General features: G+C 39.6%; 1 pseudogene; it reads left to right on the plus strand.

The window, feature by feature from the left end:
- The first annotated feature begins 288 nt into the window (after positions 1 to 288).
- LOC118992474 (olfactory receptor 1361-like) lies at positions 289 to 1041 on the plus strand (annotated as a pseudogene).
- Positions 1042 to 10933: the final 9892 nt, after the last annotated feature.

A 10933-nucleotide genomic window follows, 5' to 3' on the forward strand; every position in this document is an offset into this window, starting at 1 on the left:
TAAGAGAACAAAAAAACAAGACACAGGCATAAAGAAAGTGTTTGTAAATTACACATCTGCTGAAAGACGTATAACCAGATAGTATAAGGAATACTTGAAATGAAACAATAGAAAACAATGAAATTATAAATCTGAATTGGCTAACCACCAAAAAGATATATAATTTGAAAATAAACATATGAAAAGATTCACTGATCATTAGTTACTAAAAAAAATCACAAAGTTAAAATAGAATTATTATTTTTGCTATTGACAGTTAAGCAATTTATTTCATACAGAATTCCATACATGGACAGAAGAAACCAGACCAACATCTATGAGTTTCTTCTCATGGGCCTCTCTGAGCGGCCAGAGGAGCAGACTCTCCTATTTGGGGTCTTCCTGGGCATGTACCTGGTCACTGCGCTGGAAAACCTGCTCATCGTCTTGGCCATTGGCTCTGGCATGCACCTCCACACCCTCAGGCACATATTTCTGGCCAACTTGTCCTTCTCTGACATTGGTTTCATCTCTACAATAATTCTCCAGTTGCTAGATAATAGTGGCTCAGGAAGCAAACTGATTTCTTATGGTGAAAGTCTTACACAACTCTATTTCTTTGACCTATTTGCAGACGTGGACAACTTTCTCCTGGCTGTGATGGCACCTGACAGCTGTGTGGCTATCAGCCACCCCCTCCATCTTGCCATGACCATGAACTCCCAATGCTGTATCCTATTGGTGGCTGGGTCATGGGTGGCCATTACCTTCCATGCCCTAGTGCATACCCTCCTAGTGACCAGGCTTTCCTTCTGTGGCCCCAATATCTTACCCCATTTCTACTGTTATCTGTTCCCCGTCCTGAAGATAGCCTTCTCCAGTACTTATGTGAATAACCTGATGCTCATCCTTGTGGCAGGAACACTGCTGATTGGACCCTCTGTCTGAATCCTTACATCTTACTTTTACATTTCATTGGCTGTTCTAAGAATTGATTCCCCAAAGGGTAAGCAAAGGGCCTTTGCCAACTGTACCTCCCATCTCTCTGTGGTGTCTCTGTAAAACAGAATTATTATATACCACTATACGAGGCCTGTCCAGAAGGCATCCAGCCATGTAATCTGAAAATAGAGACATTTATTGAAGAATCAAGAAACATCATACATAGAACAATGACTCCTCAGACCCCTTCAAAGTAGGCACCTTGGGACCTCACACAGTTCTCCCAATTGCCATCAGCTGCCCATTGTATTTTCCTGAATCTCATTGATGGTCTCAAATATCTTCCCTTTCAAAGGTGATTTTGGTTTTGAGAAAAGGCAGAAGGCACAGACCATTAAATCTGGGCTGTAGGGAGGCTGAGTCACTTGGGTGATTTGATGTTTCACAAAAAAAAACCCTGCATAAGATGTGATACACGAGCAGGCACATTACAGGGATGAAACTGCCCATCATCAGTTACCCACAGCTGCAGCCTTCTGAATCACCCAAATTGTTTCTGTGGAGGAATGTTCAAGCTTAACATAAAATTTGATAGAGATTTGTTGCTATACTTGCTCAGTCATTTTGAATGCTACATCCACATGGTACACAAGCTCACTGAATGGTATCTACTGCACCTACGGACTAGGACAGTGAAGTTGTCATTGTTCACATGCACATTCCAGTACACTGTACTTGGCTGCCAAGTTACATCAATTTGCACAAACCATCCTTATTATATTAGCAATGGCTGGACTTTTGCCACACAGATCTCATACACTTACTAGAATTGTTAAAATAAATAATTTGATAATTTTAGGTGGTAGTAAAAAAATAGAGCAATGAGAACTCCCATCACTGCTAATCAGAACACAAAATATTGCAACTTTATAAAGGAGTTTGCCAGTTTCTTATAAATTTAGGCTGACACTTACTATACAATTGAGAAAGCATTTCTACTCATAGAAAATTACCTACACAAACTGGAGATTTATGTTGGTGCAAAAACTTTTATACCAATATTTTTTAACACCCTTATTCATAATTGCCAAAAACTAAAAACAACTCAATGTCCCTGAACAGGAAAAATTGATAAACAAACTATGATATTCCCACCTAATCCACTACTACTGAAGAGTAAAAAAAGAACTGACTACTGATTCATGTACCAAAATAGGTAAATTTTATGTGCTATTTATTAGTAAAAGAATACAGATGTAAACACCTGAATTGTTATGATTCTATTTGTATGGAATTCTGGAAAAGGAAAAATGATAGTGGTGGAAACAGATCAGCTGCTGCAGTTTTCAGGATAATGGAATGGTTCCATGTGGCACGTGCATGCCTCTTAATTGTCAAAATCTGCAGAACTGCACCTCGCTAAGAGCAACCTTCACTACGTGCAAAATTTGAGAAAAACCCATGAGGTGTTGGAGGAAGCCAGAATAGGATGCAGCTTGTTTAAATGTGCCTGTACTATAAATGTATGACATAACCTCACTGAAGAAGGTGAGAAGAAGGAAGGTGACATAAAAAAAAACTTTGAGAACTCTTGTTTTGCCAAGATATTATAAAGCAAAAGTGGGGGGAAATGTCTGTAAAATGCATTTTTAGTATTCTTTAAAAGTGCCAAGATGATGAAAGGCGTGGAAAAACCACAAAACTGTCAGAATGGAGGATGCTAAAGAGACAGGATGACTAAATGCAATATGTAGTCTCCTGGATTGGATTCTGGAGCACAAAAGAACATCAGGGGGAAAGATGGCAAAATCTGAATAAAGTCTGTAGCTTAGTTAATAATATTGTACAAATATTAATTCTAAAAATTGCGATAAATATATCATGGCTCTGTAAGATGTAAACATTAGGGGGGACTTGATGGAGAGTGTAGGAATCTAGAGGGGCAGCTTGGGGTCAGTTTGTGAAGGTTTTGTTTATTTGTTTTTGTTATTTTCAGTGACAAGCTAGCAAGGTTATTTTCTATTCAGGAACCAAACAGGCAGAGTGGGTTTCAGTAGGAAAACAGTATGACTATTTCTTAGCTTTCACTTTTATTTTTTTTTATTTTTAAAACCTTTTAATTTTTTAAAAAAGTTTTATTTATTTTTAGAGAGAGGGGAAGAAAGGAAGAAAGAGAGGGAGTGAAACATTGATGTACAAGAGATACATCGATCAGTTGCCCCTTGCACACCCCTGGGCACCTGGCCTACAACCCAGGCATATATCTGGACTGGGAATTAAGGTTGCAGCCTTCAATTCACAGGCCATCATTCAATCCACTAAGCCACACCAGCCAAGGCTACTTTTATTTATTTTTTTAAAAGATCGATCTTACTACAATAGGGAAGTAGTAAGTGGAGTTGGAAAGACAGGCAATAGAAATAAATTATTTTTAAAAAATGACAGCACAAAACTTTTACTTATCTGGTCCTCATGGGGTTAGTTTTGATTCTAGGACATGGTCATTACAAAGTTCCAGGGAATGAAAGCACATTAAGGCTGAGATTTTAGGATCCAACTGGAACATCTTTACAAACAGGAAGCCAAAGCTAAAACGGTAAAGTAGTGTCTTTGGATGAGCAGGAGACAATAACCAGTGTTCGTGACCCCTGGTCCAGTGCTCGCTCACCAACAGCACCTGTCAGAAATTAGGCAGAAATGAGGACTGGCCTCGGGGTTGCATTTCATGCTGATGCTCTGGGTTAAAGCCTAGGAGGAGGATGACTGTGGCTGGGGCTTGGGGACTCATCTAGCAAGCAACACAGTGGGAATGGACAGGCTGTCTGGACAGTTGCTCCTCTTGGTGTCTGGTAGAGGGACATGATATTATTACTGCTGATTTATATTTGGTGAGTGAGACTTTTTAATACATATCTATATTCTACATGGATTGTTTTTGCCTGCTTAGCACACTTGATCTTTCCACTCAGAAGCAGTAATTCTCTTTTCCTTCCTTTTGGGAATTGCTCCTCACTGACTCTCCAAGTTTCTGACAGGGCTGCTAGTCATAGTAGCCTGTCCCTCATGTGTGGGCTTAGCGCTCCAAGTGGAAAAGCGGAGCACTACACCTCCCTTGACACCTACTCTATGACAGACAAGAGTTCTTCCCAAGACTTTCCAGAATTAGAATGGAATGGATGGCCTTTCTTCTTCCCGGGCATCTGACCTATAAATACATGACACGAGTCCCACTGGTGGTTATGCCTCCCATCCTGCAGAGTAACCAATGCACTGGGTGCCCCCAGGGGCAGACCCTGAGACGAGGATGCCAGGAAAGCTTGTCGATTTGCCAAGTGACAGGAACACCAGTGGGGGAGTGTGCTAGTGACCCAGGGAAGAAAAGGAAGGCAATGAAGGGAAAGCAACAGAACTGGTTACTGCTGTGGATGATGCACAACCCAGAATGATATTTTAAAAGTTTACAGCAGTGAAATTGAGGACATCTGGACTGAGATGTATGTGCTGGCCTTTGGAGAACACTGTCTCTCTTGCTCTGAGGGCAAACAAATCATAAAAGATTAGTTAGTAAAGATGGAATCAGAGGGGACAAGGGGACACCTGACCCACTGGATTTCAATATATAATGGCTTCAGGCTGGGCAAGCAGGGGCAACTATCTGCACAACAGAGAACACGCACTCTGGCCTCTTGACTTGCCGAGCTGGGGAGTCCAGTCATGCTTCCCCTGGGCAGCACGGAGGCCAGATCCATCTCTGCTCTCAAACCCCTCAGACTCCCATCTGTCTGTCTGTCTGTCTCTCCCTAATAACTCCCAGTCATAGGTGGTTACTGTGTATCGGGCACATTTCCGAAGAGCTTAACATGCTTTGTCTTATTAGTTAATCTTCCAAGTGACCTTGTGACTTAGGCACTAGTAGCACTAGACGCCAGCTAGTAGTTGCCGTCTTACAGAGGGGAGGCTGATGTGTAAGAGGGTGTTCCGGCATGTGTTTATGTGTTGGTTAGTGATTTGGAGTATTTTTTTTAGGTACCGACAGCATATCCTATCATTTCATTCAACATTGACTCCAACTTTTACTTTTTATTCTACCCCTTTATTTCTCTCCCAAATGCATTCTGTTCTGCTTCTGACATGCCCCATTTTATACAAAGTAGGTTCTAAAGAGCACTTGATATAGAGGCCTAAGAGACTTGACTCTGAGACAAGTCTCTTTTACTAACAGCCTTTTAAACTAAGGCATTTTCCATCTTGAAGTTGAAGATTATGCTCTGCATAACCCAACTCACACATCAAATATAGTCACAAATGTAAACTGGCAATTGCTTTAAAATTAAGGCGCTGTGGAAATGGGAAAGGGAACGCATGGAAGTGCAGAAGGGTGGGGTGGGAGAGGCAGTATGGCAGGGCTTGGAGGTCCCAGTCCAGGCTTGGGAGGTTGTGCAAAACAACCTGTGGAGTAAGGCACCGACTCTGTCAGCTGGAAAGTGGTTTACAATTACTGAGGTTTGAAGAGGATCTGCTGAAGTGTTTTCTGAAAATTGTTGACTAAGTACTTTATCAAGCCTTATGTTTTCAACCTGCACACATGTATCGTGCTTAGCAGCATCTCGGCAAAAGCTTTAGCTAATTACTCAGTAATTATAACATCATTAAATGGCTACAATGAGGCAACCATATAATTATGGAGCAAAAAGCTCTGAGCAATTACAAGGCTGAGCATATTGGTTGATTACAATAAATCCCAGTTCATTGTTGATATTTGTCACCTGCTAATGTATCTAATTTCTTGATGTATGTGATAAACCACGTGCAGCCTAGGAAGCAGAGCATGTGGAGAGGAAGCCGGATTTAAGGGAGATATAAGAACATACATGCAACGAACTAATGAACTGCATGATAAGTTCACTTCTGTTTGTCTAGCATCAGGTAGTTGTAGGTGACTGCTCTAGTGGTTCTTGACTTTCAGGGCCACCCAGTATATGAGGGGAGACAGTCTTGTGTGTACAATGCAGTGAGTTGGCTTGGGTAGAGATGGATGCAGAATGTTACAAAAGCTTAGTGGGACCATGTATTGATGGAACATTGGAGGTGTTCCAGATCTTCATAAAAGTAATAATACTTGAGGTCTATTTTTAAATGGTGAAAATATTGCCAATTGTACAGGGGAGAAAGGGAGTCTTTGAAAACAAATAGTTTTTAGTAAGGCTGTTAGTCAATCAGCAAAACACATACGTAAAGAAAATGATACTCTTTTGTTGTATTCCCCTAAAAATAACATTCTAGATTAATGTAAACAGATGCAGGAATCTTGATAGTTACGAATGGAAAAAACTGCCACGAAAACCTATTTTTAAGTATTTTGATTCTCTCTATCACACTCCGGTTCCTGAGGTAACACCTTTGTGTTTCTAGAACAATCTTAGTAATAGCTTTCATTGCCAAATCCTATAATTGACCTTCATGCTTGGAACAACAAAGGAGGCTTGAATCAATCTGGGAAAAATTATGAATCTAATTAGGTAATTGTAGAAAACTTCCTGCATGTTCTCACATTTCCTTTAAGACAGCATTGTACTTAGTCCTGTATTTTTGTCTCCAATTTTAAGACTTCTTTAAGTGCCTCGGGTACTTCCACATTAATCATTTCCTTAAAAAAAGACTGTAAATATTTGAAAACATTGGATTGACATTTTCACTATATAATGTATGGATTTCTCTGTTTTTTTTAGTTCCTGCAGGCCAAAATAAAAAATTCAGCTACTATGTAATTAATATTTACCTTTAATACCTCATTTCACTGAGGAAACTGAAAATCAGTGATTGAGTGCATTACATAGCTTAGAGCTATGTAGGTAAATTTTTCATATAGAATTACGTTTCTCTTCCCAGAAAAGAAAGTGAACACATGGCCAAAAAAATATGACAGCTGATTTTCTGTGCAGCATCATGACAGGTTATGTGCTATGTGCCGCACAGAGTGACATTCAATGAGTATGTGTTGAGTGACTTATGAATTTGAGATGTTACCTTGACAGAAATGTGTCTGTGCTTATAAGAAATTAGCCTGGGGACCATGAAGGCAAAACACTGTCTGAAAACTCTGCACACAGCCAAAGACGTTTTGCTTTGAAGATCTTCCATTTTATCATGCTATTCTCTACATGACATTGGAGAGTCGGCATTCTCTGCTAAACTCCTGCCCAACCCAGCCACTCTGTGTGAAAACCCAATGCTGTGCATGGGAAGGGCATTTGGAGTTGAACCTTCCAAATCATTTGCTACTTAGATGCTTTTGGGAAGTCACCAGTTTCCTTCAGTATTATTTTACTGCTTCAGAAAAATCTCTTGTTGACATTTGTAGAGAAATGTCAATTTCACACAGTTAAAAAAGTGAAGGGTTTATCATTGTTTTATCACAACTTAGACCCCTTTGGAACACTCTTTGTCAAAACTGTCTGGCACAGAGTCCACAAAGCTGTAGATACTCAACACATTTTAAAAAATTGTTCATTTTGCCTTCTATTTTCATGAGTGAGGTTTAAGTTGTAATTATTATATTTTCCCTATATTTGTTATATATTTTGACAATTGGTAAGTAATGCTTGGCCTGTACATAATTACTAAATAGAATACAGTATAACATATTCCATACTCATGCTTATTAATCAAATATTTACTCTTTAGTCAACATAGAAATAATCATATTTGTCTGTTCAAGTCCTTTGCCCATTTTTTAATTGGATTGCTCATCTTCTTTGAGTGGAGTCGAGTGAGTTCTTTGTATATTTTGGAGATTAAACCTTTGTCTGAGGTATCATTGGCAAATATGTTTTCCCAAACAGTTGCTTCTCTTTTTATTTTGATACTGTTTTCCTTAGCCAGGCAGAGGCTTTTAATTTTGATGAGATCCCATTTGTTTATTCTTTCCTTTATGTCCCTTGTTCTAGGGGACGTATCAGTAAAAATATTGCTGCGTGAAATATCTGAGATTTTCCTGCCAATGTTCTCCTCTAGGGCTTTAATGGTTTCATGGCTTGTATTTAAGTCTTTTATCCACCTTGAATTTATTTTGGTGTATGGTGTAAGTTGGTGCTTGAGTTTCATTTTTTTGCATGTAGCTGTCCAGTTCTCCCAACACCATTTGTTGGAGAGGCTATCTTTGCTCCATTTTATGTTACTGCCCCCTTTGTCGAATATTAACTGCCTGTAGAGATTTGGGCTTATTTCTAGGCTCTCTGTTCTATTCCATTGGTCTATGTGCCTGTTTTTATGCCAGTACCAAGCTGTTTTGATTACAGTGGCCCTATAATTCAGTTTGGTATCAGGTATTGTGATCCCTCCTTTGTTCTTTTTTTCTCAAAATTGCAGCTGCTATTCGGGGTCTTTTATGGTTCCATATAAATTTTTTGAATGTGCCTTTTGACCCAGCAATTCTACTGTTAGGAGTATATCCAAAGACCCCTGAAGCACCAATCCAAAAGAACCTATGCACCCCGATGTTCATAGCAGCACAATTCACGATAGCCAAGAATTGGAAGCAACCTAGATGCCCATCGGTAAATGACTGGAGCAAAAAACTATGGTACATTTACACAATGGAATTCTATGCTGCAGAAAGGAAGAAGAAGCTCCTATCCTTTGCAACATCATGGATGGAACTGGAAAGCTTTATGCTGAGCGAAATAAGCCAGGAGGTGAAAGACAAATACCATATGATATCACTGTTAACAGGGATCTAAACAAAACAAACAAGCAAGCAAAATATAACCAAAGACACTGAAATACAGAACAGGCTGACAGGGTCCAGAGGAGAGAGGGGAGAGAATCACAGGGGAAAAGGGGAAGGACTCACATGAACAAGTATAAAGGACACACGGACAATAACTAAGGTGGGGGCAGAAATGGGAGGGAGGTGGGGAACACTGGGGGGGCAGGGCTGGGAATACAAGACAGAAAACTGTACTTGAACAAGAATCAAATAAAAATAAAAATTAAAAAAAAGAAATAATCATATATGAAGAGAGGTTCTTTAAAAAACAAATCTCCAATACACATGGGTTTATTAATTTGACAAATACATAGTGAGGGTCTACTATATGGCAAACACTGTTCCAGAACAGTGTAAAGAAGATGAGCAAAGCACGTGGAATTCCTACCCTCATGCACCATACTTCTGGCTGGGCAATGGCAAATGATAAAGAGTACACACTGAGTGCAATGTCAGGTAGCGGTATGCTGGCAGGCTTTCAAATAAAACAAAGGGGAGGAGGGGGGTAAGATTTTAGACAATGTCGTCAGGAAAGACTTCTACAAGTGACACCTGAGGGTGAAACGTGGTCTTGGTAATATTTGGGGAAAGAATATTCTAAAAAGAGAGAATAACAACTACAAAAATCCAGAACTGGGAGAGTGTTCCATGCTCTTAAGAGCGAATAGGAATCCCTTGTGGGGCTAGAAAGAAACACGGGAAGATTGGCAGAAAGCAAGAGCAGAGGGCAAGCCAGGAACCAGAGCATTTAGAGATTTTAGGCTATTTTAAGGACATTTGATTTCTTTTCAATGAGATGGTCAGCCACTTAGAGTTTTGAGCAGAGTGGTGACATGATTTGCATTTTAAAAAGGTCTCTAAGGCAGCTGTTGTGCTAAGAGACTATTAGAATAGAAGCAGAGGGACCATGTGCAAGGCTATTCATTGTAGCCAAGAAAATGACAGTGCTTTGGTATATGGTGGAATCAGTAATGTTAAGAATTGGAAATGCTCAGGCTTCACTCAACACCTATCCTCCACCAGCCATGCCTCACTACTTGCATCCTATGCTCTGTAATTTCTTTCCCCCACACGCCCTATCCTAGACAGGTCACCTGTTTAAACAGCATAGTTAAACAATCATTTCTGATAGGAAGTCATCCATAGGCCTGGGTTTGTGTTTGATATCCTGTCTGTGCTTATGTTCAACTCTCTCTCTTTTTCTCTTTCACACACACACATACACTCCATAGATGTGATGTGATCCCTTTGAGGAATTTACTGTCACGTAATAAATACAGAATACATTTTTAACAAATAAAGGAAGGATCTAAATGACAAAATGAAAAGGCCAGAAATTCAGTATTACTTATAAAGAAAGGCATTATAAAAACAGTGATATCAGATCAATTCATTAATTCATCCAGTGTACATTATTTAGCACCTACCATATGCACATATGTAGATATATGCTAGGTGTTGAAGAAACAATGATAATAAGACACAATCAGCTCTGGTTGCTAGTCAAATTCACACACTTCAGCTGTGACTGAAGAGTACATGGCCCAAAACACCTAAAATGAATAGGCAAACAGGATGCATGGAGGCTCATACATTGTGAAATAATTCTAGATGATACTTTACATAAAGTAAAGTGTCACCTGTAGCTATGCTTCAATGATTAAGCAGAGTAGAAATTAAAAAATATGCAACAAATGATTTTATTCCAAAAAGTACAGACAAGTGATTTTGTCAGAAACTATGGAACTGCATAATTAATTATGAGCAACATGAAACCAACCACAGTTTATATCAGGCACAAGCTATAAAATTTCAGGTCTATAATATTTTATGGAATCAGTGTGCCCAGAGTACTTGATAGTAGAGACAGAAAACTGTTGTTCTTTAGACACCATAAAATCCTAAAAAGCAACTTGCAGGCCAGGTGGCTTGTGGCAAACACCGCCTTATTGTAAAAAATGATGCAAGGCTGATGAAAAAATTATGGGTGAACCCAGGATAAACAAGCTCCTAGTGCACGGCTAACTAACCAGGGACCATTGACACTTCTGTATGCTCTGAAAGCTGGCTTTGCAGCAGGACTTCTACTACTTGCATTGTCCAACAGCTTGCAGCTGGAGTAGATGGCTTAATTACTGACATCCACAAATCCTGTGGCCAACAGTTCTCGTGGGGATTTCTAAAACCACTCAGCTGCAGATGGAAGAAAGGAATCTGCTGCAGGATAAAGAACTGCTCAGGACA

This window comes from Sturnira hondurensis, unplaced genomic scaffold, assembly GCF_014824575.4.
Source record: "Sturnira hondurensis isolate 20B ecotype Veracruz unplaced genomic scaffold, ASM1482457v3 Scaffold0008196, whole genome shotgun sequence".
NCBI classification, from domain to species: Eukaryota; Metazoa; Chordata; class Mammalia; order Chiroptera; family Phyllostomidae; genus Sturnira; species Sturnira hondurensis.